The sequence below is a fragment of the Aquarana catesbeiana genome, linkage group LG01 (assembly GCF_042186555.1).
Source record: "Aquarana catesbeiana isolate 2022-GZ linkage group LG01, ASM4218655v1, whole genome shotgun sequence".
Taxonomy (NCBI): Eukaryota; Metazoa; Chordata; class Amphibia; order Anura; family Ranidae; genus Aquarana; species Aquarana catesbeiana.
In genome coordinates, this window is record NC_133324.1 from 776,373,855 (window position 1) to 776,386,588 (window position 12,734).

Genomic DNA, 12,734 nt, shown 5'->3' on the forward strand with positions numbered 1-12,734 from the left:
AAAAGAATTCTTCAGTAGTGAAGTAATCAGAATTTTGGACCGATGACTGTTGTTTACTGAAATCATCGGGTACTGAAAACCATTCTTGGCCATGGAATATCAGGAACTCTAGCTTAGGCAGGTAATAGAAAATTACATCATGCAATCTTCCTTGTGTTCAAGTCCCTTTTAGGAATCTAATTTACACTCATGTAGATGAACATCTTTGTCAAACACACAATCTTTTGACCACTGAGGTACAAACAGCAGCAGGGTGGGATCAATATCTTGACTGCACAGGATAAATCCCAGAAATAAAAGTAAAGTCACACCACGTATTTGAATAATTTTTACTGGACTAAGTGAAGATTCTGTTCCTTTAATGAATTAACTTCTATGAGTCTGGCTGATATCCTAAATATTGATGAACAAATATCCTGAATTTGGATTCAGGTGAGGTTCACTGAACATAGCTAACGTTTGGATGACAAAACTGAACCCTATTGAAATCAATGGAAGCAGGGGGAACAGAAAGGCTGGATCATGTACATCATTCTGCCTGTTCCCGGTTAGGGGCGTGCAGAGCGCCACTCCTGAGGCCGACATGTCCACCGGACACAGCGGACTACAATTACCAGTAACCAGGTATCATGTGATCGCTATGATTGGTCATAGAGATCACATGATCACAATATAAACAAGCTGTCATAAATGGATTTCCACTAACCACTTGATCTCTGACCGATTTACCACCCCCCTCATGACCAGGCCATTTTTTGCTATATGGCACTGCGTTATTTTACCTGAAAACTGTTTTGTCATGCAACACTGTACATAAATGAAGTCTATGTCATTTTTTCCCACAAATAGAGCTTTCTTTTGGTGGTATTTGATCACCACTGGGTTTTTTATTTTTTCCACTATAAACAAAAATATACTGACAATTTTGCAAATAAAACCAAATGTTTTACTTTCTGCTAATAAAAAACATGTAAAAATCGAATTTCTTCATAAATGTAGGCCAATATGTATTCTGCTACATATTTTTGGTAAAAAAAATTCCAATTGTGTATATTGATTGGTTGGCAAACTATGTTATATACAGTATCTAACAAAAGTGAGTACACCCCTCACATTTTTGTAAATATTTTATTATATCTTTTCATGTGACAACACTGAAGAAATTATACTTTGCTACAATGTAAAGTAGTGAGTGTACAGCTTGTATAACAGTGTGTATAACAGTGTAAATTTGCTGTCCCCTCAAAATATTATTTTGTGGCGGCAACCAGTGAGGAGTACAAAGACAAGTGTGTCTTGCCTACAGTCAAGCATGGTGATGGAAGTGTCATAGTCTGGGCCAGCATGAGTGCTGCCGGCACTGGGGAGCTACAGTTCGTTGAGGGAACCATGAATGCCCACATGTACTGTGACATACTGAAGCAGAGCATGATCCCCTCCCTTCGGAGACTGGGCTGCAGGCAGTATTCCAACATGATAACGACCACAAACACACCTCCAAGATGACCACTGCCTTGCTAAAGAACCTGAGGGTAAAGGTGATGGACTGACCAAGCATGTCTCCAGACCTAAACCCTATTGAGCATCTGTGGGACATCCTCAAACGGAAGGTGGAGGAGCGCAAGGTCTCTAAATCCAACAGCTCCGTGATGTCGTCATGGAGGAGTGGAAGAGAACTCCAGTGGCGACCTGTGAAGCTCTAATGAACTCCTTGCTCAAGAGGGTTAAGGCAGTGATGGAAAATAATGGTGTCCACACAAAATATTGACACCTTGGGCCAAATTTGGACATTTTCACTTACGGGGTGTACTCACTCTTGTTGCCAGCGGTTTAAACAATTATGGCTGCGTGTTGAGTTATTTTGTATTTGTATTAAATTTTTTTATTTTTTTTTATTTTTGTATTCTTCTTCATATTTTTGGTAAAAAAAAATTCTATAAGCGTATATTGATTGGTTTACACAAAAGTTATAGCTTCTACAAAATAGGGGATAGATTTGTGGACTTTTATATTTTTTTAATGTTTTTACTGGCGATGATCTACAATTTTTAGTGGGGCTACGACATTGCGGTGGACAAATCTGACCCCATTTTGAGGACCTGTGACATTATTACACTGATCAGTGCTAAAAAAAAATGCATAAATGACACTGGCAGGGAAGGGGTTAACACTAGGGGGCGATCAAGGGGTTAACTGTGTTCCCTGGGTGTGTTCTAACTGTGTGGGGGATTGGCTCACTGGGACAACACAGAGATTGCTGATCACTAGGAACAGCAGATCTCTATGTTGCCCCCTTTCAGAACGGGGATCTGCCTTGCTTAAATAAGCAGATCCCCGTTCTGCCTCTCTGTGGAGCGATCACGGGTGGCTGGCGGACATCGAATCTGCTGGACTCATACACATGATCTGCCCACAGTATCTATTGCATGAAGTGACATACAGGTGTGTAGTTTTGCACAATAGAGCCGACCTGCCGCAGTATATGTACTGTGGGTGGTCGGCAAGTGGTTACATTTCTAATTTTACTAAATATCTCAGACTATTTTCCGAAAAGTCATTTGGGGCAATGTGTACTGTCCTGGCATTTTAAGGGCCTCAAGAAATGACATAGTTTGTCAGTATAGCAGGACTGATCACTTTTCAAATATATATATACCATAGTTTGTAGACTCTATTACTTTCACACAAACCAATTAATATAAACTTATTGGGTTTTTTTTGTAGCAGAATACATTTTGGCCTAAATTTATGAAGAAATGTAATTGTATTGGATATGTTTTATAAGAAAAATCACCTGGTCAGTTAAAATCAATTTTCAAGGCTAATAGGCAAGGAATTGTCGAAAAGAGCCTGGGTATCTGGGCACTATCCTGGGGGCAGTACCGATGCAAATTGGTGTCCACACTCTGGGATCACATTCTGTTTGTGTGTGTTTTGGTCCCCTTAAAATGCATACCATATCTTAATGTCTAAGTTTAGTAAAGAAAAAAATTAAAAGAACATTACTTATTATCGGTATGATGAGTCCCTTGTGCTGCTGTCTTCTGGTTTCATCTTTCTCTTCTGACCCCCCTCTACCCCTGTTGCCATAATGTTCTATTACAGTGTGGTTAATAGAGCTGAGAGAGCTGTGGCAGACACCTATCAAGGTCTATCTCCTCTATTCATACATTTTTTACCAGGTCATGTAGAAATAGTAGGGGGAGAAGCACACCGAAAATTAAAAGCACAGGGTACCCTCTAAAATTTATAATAAGACACTTCAGGTCTGATTTGTATTAAAGTGAAGGGCTACACTAAAAATAAAAAACAAAAAAACTGCATGGGTACCTCCAAAAAGTCATAATTAGTCAAAAAGTCTTAATATGAGCACTCAGTCTGTCGGGCAATGACATGGAGGGACTGCTGCCCCTCCCTCCTGAACCATACCAGACCCTTTGTCCTCAACATTGGAGGGGTGCCTTGTCAGGGGATTGTTGGGGTGCTGTTTGACTAATTGGAAAAGGGGATCCCTCAATTTCAAAATAAGGGGGACCCCGGATACTGTCCCCCTCCTTAATTAAATGAGTAGGGGGTAAGCATTCACCCTTGATTGTTCACTGATTATTAACTCACAAAAAAGTTGAAAAGTAAATATTAACACACTTTAGACAAAGTCCTTTATTGAAAAAAAACCCACACATATACTCTGTGTTTGATAAGTCCTTTATTAAAAATAAAATAGTCCCTTGTTATAGATCCATCATCAATTACATTGTCCATAGATCAGTCCATGAACAAAAAAATAAATAAAACGTCTGCACCTGCTGACTGCTGCATGCTAATGGCAGCTCCCTGAGCTGTTATTCGGAATGAAAACAAAGGGGAAGGGATAGTGGCTGACATCATTGCCTAAATATGGCCATGCTGGGGGGACTTAACAGAATCTGGAAGTCATCCCTTTAAAATACAGGGGGTCCCCATACATGCCCCCTCCCTATGTGAATGAGTAAGGGGTAGTAACCCCTGATTACTCACTGGTTACTAACTCACAAAAAAATTTAGTAAGTAAGAAAACACACACATTTAGAAAAAAAATTATAAAAAAAAGCAGATATATTATGCCTCTGACAAGTTCTTTTATTTTTTAAAGACCCTCATTGTAAACCTCACGTCAATCCTGCCATTCAATGATCTAAACCCACATCAGTCACGATGAACCAAACAAAACAAAAAACATGCCAACCTGCTGCCTCGACTGCACCTGACTACTATGCACTAATGAGAGCTCCCTGAGCTTCCTGACAAAGGGACAGGGATAGTGGCTGCCATGACTGATTTAATAAGACCATGGCAATATTTGTTCATTGTCATTGCCCAAATGTGGCCATGTGGCCATAATTAGGCAATAATTTCAGCCACTATTCTAACCCCTTTGTTTACATGGCTGGGGATTCCAGGCCAGCAAATAAATGAGGTGGGTGAAGTTTCTGGTTGCTAAGGATTCTGCACCTGCTGCTTTCTTAACAACCAATGACAGGGGGAGATCTGCATATTTATATTTTTAATACAATAACAAAAAAGATACTCTGGTGTCCGTTTATGAAGCAGTGAAAAATTTATAATCAGATACTTCAGGTATCTGCTTCATGGGACAGTAAGCAGCTAAATTATATAACTTCCAGACAATCAATTGAATAAATACACCAAAACAATATTTTTGGATTAATAAAATATTTTATTTTATTGGCCACGGCTTATTTATTGGTTTATCATATTCAAATTAATTCATATTAAACAACTGTATAAATAATTCATCCATCAGAATTCATCAATAACTTTTTTCATCATAAATACCAATATCAACCTGAACAACTCAGCTTTTATAGCTCGAGTTGTATAACAATCATAAATTTAATAATAAATTGTCCCCACAAAGGCAGGAGCCATAACAAGCCTCCTGCCTATCTTCCCCAAACTTCGGCCTTTTCAATTATTGTCTGGAAATTCAAATTCAATATATCCAGGCCTATATCTGAAAGATGTATGCCATCTTTCCGATAAAGCCCTGGAAACCCTCCTTCTAGATCCTCATGTCTAAAAGATATTCCAAAAAACCTAAGGACATAAATTTCTCTATTCTTCTATTAATACGTTTCCTTACTTTATCATTAACCCCAGTTGTTAAATGAAAACCTAGTGGTGAGGACTGACATGGTATACAAATTTCAGGAACATTAGCCTTAGTAATATGACTCTGCACTGTATGATCCTCATTGGTTGCTGGATCAGCTGCAACTGATTTACCATCTGATCGCAACTGATCCGTGACATTCCATACACTAGAAACATCCTGTACATTAGATGCATTACTCATATCCTTTAGAAATGATAAAGAAGAAGCTAACTGAGAAATGGAATTATACAAGGTAGTTATCATATTAATGTTACCTAACTCACCTTGTATTGCAGCAGGAGGCAATGGCATCTCATTATTGCTGTTAAAATCATTGTCACCTCTTGATGCTGATTGAAAAGAGCTATGATCGTTTTCACTTCTTCTAGGCATGTCACCGCTGCAGCTACTGCTTGCCCTTGCATCTTGTCTATTTGGTTGCATAGGCAACCTTCCTGAGAAGAATGTCGATTGACTCCGGCTCCTCTTCGTCTTGCGCACGCCCACATTGACGTCATTCATCTTTTGCCGCGCCCCTTGTGAAGCCGACCTCTCCGCTGCAGTTCCGCTCTTAACCACCGGGAGACTATAGGACCGCTGCACTTTACTGTTCCTCTTCTCTCTAGCAGCGACGTTAGATCTTCCGCCCGCCTCTTGACCTCGCCGCTCCGGAACTTGAAGGGGCGGAACGTCTTCATGCACAATGTCCGCTGATGCCGAATCCATCCAGCTGCTGGAACCGCTTCCCTCAGGTCCCATTCCGCTCGCTGTAGTGGGAATTTCTTCAGCCTCCAGCCCCGAAGGTAAGGTGAGACATAAGCGCAGCCACTCTTCTCCTCCTTCGGTCTCCACTCGTTCTATCAGTTGGCGTAGTAGCGTCTTCATGTCACCTCAGGAGTTAGCGGCATGATGATTTCCTGAGGTGACTGGCAGTTGTTCCCTGAGGGAACCCCCCTTTATATGGGGGTCCATTAGGCTTCCAGAAGCTTCTATGGCCATTTTCCAGGTTTCAAGGATCCCCCCCCTTCACCTGTTTCAAGGTACCCTGACCTACTTCTAAAAGGGGAGCCTTGAAACCTCTAAGCTGCCACTGTCCCACTCCCATTAGAAAAGGGGCCACGGGAACTTAAAACCCCCTATCCCTTTTCTTTCTCCTCTGTGTGCCAGTTTATGAAGCTTTGTAGATCGCTTCTCCTTTGGAGGAGTGAAGTGATCTACAAACACTTCAAAAAGTGGAGAATGGCCCCTGATACTGGAATCTTGTGAGACTTTACGAGATTACAGTACCAGAAATTCACAGAAAAAACACAGAGATGTCAGTTTATTAAGCAGTGATAAATTATCACCGCTCAGTACACTGACAGACGGCATGGTTGATGCTAATAAAATGAAGAGTCCCCCTACATTATATATATATATATATATATATATATATATATATATATATATATACACACACACACACACACGTTATATATACATATATATACACAGATTATATATATATATATATATATATATATATATATATATATATATATATATATATATATATATAAATATATATATACACATACATACACACATTATATATATATATGTATATACATAACTATGACAGGGAGCATGGTTACTGTCTTGGGGGGTCTGATCGAGGTATAAGGAAGTTAATAATCATCCTCTTTCCTCCTCAGATCCCCTGGGATTCTCTCTTCACTCCCCGATTCTCTACCTCTGAGCTGGTGAATCTGGGAGGTGAATTCTGACACAGATCTCCAGGGAAGCACTTAGATTGCAGCTTCATAAACTGTCCGTTTCTCTGTCAGTCAACGAAGATTCTCAGTGTGCGGAGATCATCGGTGAGAGAACATGTTCAAACATGTTCTCCCCGATTATCTCTGTTTCATAAACTGTTTATGGACTGTGATCAGTGGTGATCTTCGGGATCACCGCTGTTCACTGCTCATAAACGGACACCTCTGTACTTTCCCTTAAGGTGTATGTAAAGCCATTTTTCAAATTCGTTTTGGATAGAGTAGAAATTGATTATGTTCCCTGCCACTTAATTTTACTGGGAGTTTTTGTTCTTTATGATCACTATTTAATTTATTGATATGCTTATTTATACTCCGTGTCTGGCTGTGGTATTTTCATCATTACTTTTAATTTTGTATTTATTAGAGGGAATATAATATATTGCTATGAGCAATGATAAAAATCTTTTGTGAATCTTTAATTGGAAGTATTTCTGTTTGGGATAACATTTTTGTTTTATTATAATTTTTTCATTTATTTATATTTTATTGATATTTTTTCATTTATACTTTTCAGTTTTTTTGTTGACTTTTATAGCTTTGTATAGGAAAGGTATTATATTTTTCTTTCCATATATTGCTCTTTTTTGTCTGTCTGTGTCTCTTACCTTCACTTTCTGTGCCAGAGATACAACTGGCAGTAGGATTAAAATTTCTCCAAGTTCAGGTGACAACTAAAATTTGTATTGCCTCTCACTTTCTCTTTCTATGACATGTGAACACCAGTACAAATAGAGGATAAAACTCCCCAGGGGACACAGGCAGCAATACAAACCTGACAGGGTCAGGATGGGGGGGCAGCGCCCGTGCACCCCTAATGATGGAGGGGCTGCCACTAATTAAATATATCAAATGTAATTGCTAATACCTGTAAAGTAAAAAAAAAAGCCTTGGATGCAGATGCTGTCTTAACAAAATGAAAGCTAGGGTCAATCATCTTTCACTCCACCCACACCATATTAATGCACAAAAAACACATTTGATGTTCAGTAAAGATTTATAGGGAGCTGTAAAATAGTTATTTAATATTTATATTTTAATTTGAATTGCACTTCTGTATTTTTTTTAGTCATATGACTGGCTCAGCACCAATCGCCGCTGGCCAGACACAGACTGCAGAGAGTATACAGCAATGAGTAACAGAAGCTCCTACCAAAGATCTTTCCCTGCAGATGTCAAAGAACAGGGAAAGATCATGTGATCAGACAATAGTGATGCAGGAATAAGGTACTTAAAGGATTATTAAAATAAAAAAATACAGTGGCATGATGTATATGATTTATGTGAATGGATTATGGCAATTAACACTTGTCTGTTTAGTATCACTTAAAAGCAGGGGTAGGCAACCTTAAAGAGGTGGAGACCTACCTGAACAACATGGGAGAAGTCAAAGATCACCGGGCACAGTGTTGCACAGTGTCACCTCCTCAAACCAGATTTAAACCTCTAATTGCCGTACTGCCATGTTGCAATCATGTGCATTGCATGGCAATAATGGGTTTAAATCAGGTGGTGAGGAGGCAACATATCACAGCAAACCCCTAGGAATGCTGCAGTTAGACAGCCCTGCACCCATAGTGTGGGTAAACCGCAGCACATCAGTGTGAAAGCAGCCTTATATTATTATGCCCAGTGTATTACTTCACACTGACCTGAAGATCTCTTCCTCCTGCTGCTGGCACCACTCTGTAGAACGCTAGCTGGGATAAGAGGTGGAGTGCAGTTGGTATCACTCCGCATGGGACAGGAGCCAGCACTACAGAGGAGGCATTGTTTTGTGGCTCTTACTCCATAATTACAGCTCCAACTTTGCCAGAAGTCCCTCCGCATTGCACTCTGTTTGATGCTCTGGAATGGTGGGTCAGCAAGACCAGACCGCAATCTTCCAGTCACCTGTCCGCGATCTACTAGTAGATCACAATCTACAGGTTGCTGACCCCCACTTTAACTGCTTCCCGACCGCCTAACGCAGATATACTGCGGCAGAAGGGCACGTACAGGCAGATTAACGTACCTGTACATTGCCCTTTAGGAGGCAGCGCACCCGCTGTGAGCTCCGTGAGCATGATCGCAGGTCCCGCGGACCCACGAATGTCTCACGGGGAACAAGCATTTCCCCGTTCTGTCTAATGATACTGACAGTGATCACAGCTCTCTGTAATCAGGAGCGGTGATCAGTGTCGTGTCACACATAGCCCCCCACATTTAGAATCACTCCCTAGGACACACTTAACTCCTACAGCGCCATCTAGTGGTTAACCCCTTCACTGCCAGTCACATTTACACAGTAATCAATGCATTTTTAATCTCACTGATAGCTGTATAAATGTGAATGGTCCCAAAATAGCGCCTAAAGTGTCCGGTCTGTCTGCCATAATGTCGCAGTCATGATAAAAATCGCTGATCACCGCCAATACTAGTAAAAAAAAAAATTGTTAATAAAAATGCCATAAAACTATCCCCTATTTTGTAGACACTATAACTTTTGCGCAAACCAATCAATAAATGCTTATTGTGATTTTTTTTTACCAAAAATATGTAGAAGAATATGTATCGGCCTAAACTGGGGAAAAAAATTTTTTTTAATATATTTTTTGGGGATATTTATTATAGCAAAAAGTAAAAGTTATGTTTATAGCGCAAAAAAGAAAAAAAGGCAGAGGTGATCAAATACCACCAAAAGAAAGCTTTATTTGTGGGAAAAAAGGACGTCAATTTTGTTTGGGAGCCACGTCGCACGACCGCGCAATTGTCTGTTAAAGAAACGCAGTGCCTAATCGCAAAAAGTGCTCTGGTCTTTGGCCAGCCAAATGGTTCGGGGCTTAAGTGGTTAAAGTTTAAAGTAGAAGTTAATATAATGTCATAGTTCAGTAGACATGCTGGTGAATGCTTTAAAAACTTCCACTTACAAAAGTAAATTAGTGAAAGTACCAAATAATCATCATGTAAAATCAGCTCACATGATTTGATTATCCAAAGATGCAGCCTAGAATTATGATTTGTTGCATGTTAGAAACATGATGTAGTAGAAGATATAAAGTATCAGAATTGCTATCTGTTTTTTTTTACAATGTCATCACTACAGCCTATAGGATATATTTACCAAATCTGGGCTGAGATTTAATACTAGATTCTAAGATTTATCAGGGATTATGATATGAAAGGGTAGTGCTATAAAGGCTATAAATTATTAAAAATGTTTTTCCTGGATTTCCATGTTAAATATTTGTGTAAATGTATGGTTTTTTTTTTTGGGGGGGGGGGGGGGGGGGTGGTTAAATGTTCATTTCTTTGGGGGGAGGGTGGTTACATAGTTACATAGTTAGTCTGGTTCAAAAAGACACAAGTCCATCTAGTTCAACCAATAAAAAGAACAATTTAATAAATACAAAAATATACATACCCATATACACAATCTACACTTGATCTAGAGGAAGGCAAACCCCCCCCCCCCTGCAAAGCATGATCCAATTTTGGGAAAAAAATCCTTTCTGATCGCCCAAGAGGCAATTGGATATTCCCTGGATCAACTTTACCTATAAATATTAGTATCCGGTTATATTATAAACATTTAGGAAAGAATCCAGGTCTTTTTTACAGCGGTCTACTGAGCTGGCCAGAACCACCTCTAAGCGAGTCTATTCCACATTTTTACAGCTCTTACTGTGAAGAAACCTTTCCAGTTAGAGTACAGTGTATTCTGGTTTATAGCTGCAGTGAAGGTACAGAGTAAGTTTCAGGGCCCTTTCACACTATGTGCACTTACCTGCGTTTTTCCTCATAGAAAAATGCAGGTAACTGCAATAACACACAAAAAACAACAGTAGACAGCAGTGTTTTCCTGCTTTCCAGATCTGTGCAATTTAATGCAACATGTTTGCAAATTATCGCACTGCTCTGGATGGCCTTATATGGCACTGCGCTGCTGTACAGTGACATGAATGATGTTACACTTCAAATAAAGTTCAGTCACACAAAAAAAGAGAGCTGTGTGATACAATAAAATGAGCATCACACTGCCCCTGCCACACAGCTCTGCAGTTCAAAATAGTGATGCCCGCTGTTAATAGGGTGTTTAAATGTGAAAAATTTCTTTAGGGAAGGTTTCTTTCTAACGCCTAGTACTCACTAGCTGGGCTGAATGAAAAAAAAAAAACCTGACAGCTTAAGAGGAGACACTCTACTAACTATCCGATGTTAGTACAGCAATCTCCCCTGCTGTGCTATTGTGTTCTGACAAGGGGACCCCCCCCACCAGAACGTTACAGTCAACGCTCTCAGCCTTTGGCTGAGAGCGCTGATCAGGAGCCAATCGGCAGACCTGTTGGATACTGCAGTACACATGGGCCGAATGTTGGGCGGTTTCTATCGAACCTGCCGATGCTGCCCAACATTTGGCCCATGTGTACTGGGGCATAACGCTAAATTTCAGACAGCTAAAAAAACAATACAAAATAATGCAATTGATAAGGGCCTAGTCACACTATAGTGATCCATTGCAGTATACTTATAGCATGTGTGTTAACAAATGTTACGTCAGCTCATTCATTTGAAATTAGTACCTGCTGCATTTTTGATAACACAGTCCAGCACAATGAAATGCAATGCAAAGCAGGTGTGTTGGGGTGGCATTTAAAATTAATGTCATTGCAGGCACCTACGCATGTGATGTGCGTTATAATGCTTTACCATAACCAATGTTCTTATTGAACCCTTATGCCTCGTACACAAGATTGGACTTTCTGCCACAAAACCGTGGAATTTTGTCCGAAGGATGTTGGCTCAAACTTGTCTTGCATACACACAGTCACACAAATGTTGGCCAACAGTTACGAACGTAGTGACATACTAGATGTACTACGTGGTTTTTCAGCTCTTTAGCGCCACCCTTTTGGCTCCTTCTGCTAATTTTGTGTTAGAAGTTTGGTGAGTGTTGATTCACACTTTTCTTTTCGCGTTTTTCATTTGGCACTTTTCAGTTAGCCCTTTTTCATTTCGTGCTTTTCAGTTCGTTTCTGAACGGCCGTTCATCATGTTGCGGAATCGGAGGAGATAACGTGTTATTTATTATTGGCCTTGGAGTTTTTGCTTTGACATTTTTTTTTGGTTGAATAATGATTTGATTTGGTATATTTTCTATATTTTTGGATGCATCGAATTCACTTTTTGGTTGAGTTCTTTTGGCAGATAGCATGTCTAATTTTTTTGTTTTTTTTTAAAGCAAAATAAAAAAATTGTGGAGAATAATACTTGGCTATGTGTTTTACTTCAAATGACAGTTTGGGAGTAGGCAGTTACATTTTAAAAAATACAATGTAAAATTGACAAGGGACAATAACATAGTTGTATCCTTGATCTTAAAAACTAGGGGATAATGGTGCTGTGGTAACTTGCACAAATAAGATAATAAAAAAAAAAAAAAAAAACATAATAATATTATTCTTAATATCACTAGAAAAAAAAAAGCCTTTGAAATTTGTTTGCGATAACTCCATCAGTATCACCAGCAAAGCTGCTTCATTATTATCCCATTAAAGAAGAGAATTGTGCACTGCATGTGGAGATTTCATAATTTGCCACGTCATGAATGTTAATTCTCCATTACGAATGATAGTTTACAAGACCGACTGCTTCTGCTTCTGATCATGCCTGTTACTTTGGACTTTTGTCTGACGGACTTGTGTACACATGATCGGAAAATCCGACAACACACATTTGTTAGTAGAAGAGAACAAGAAGACCTGGACAGCCGCACACCGGAATGG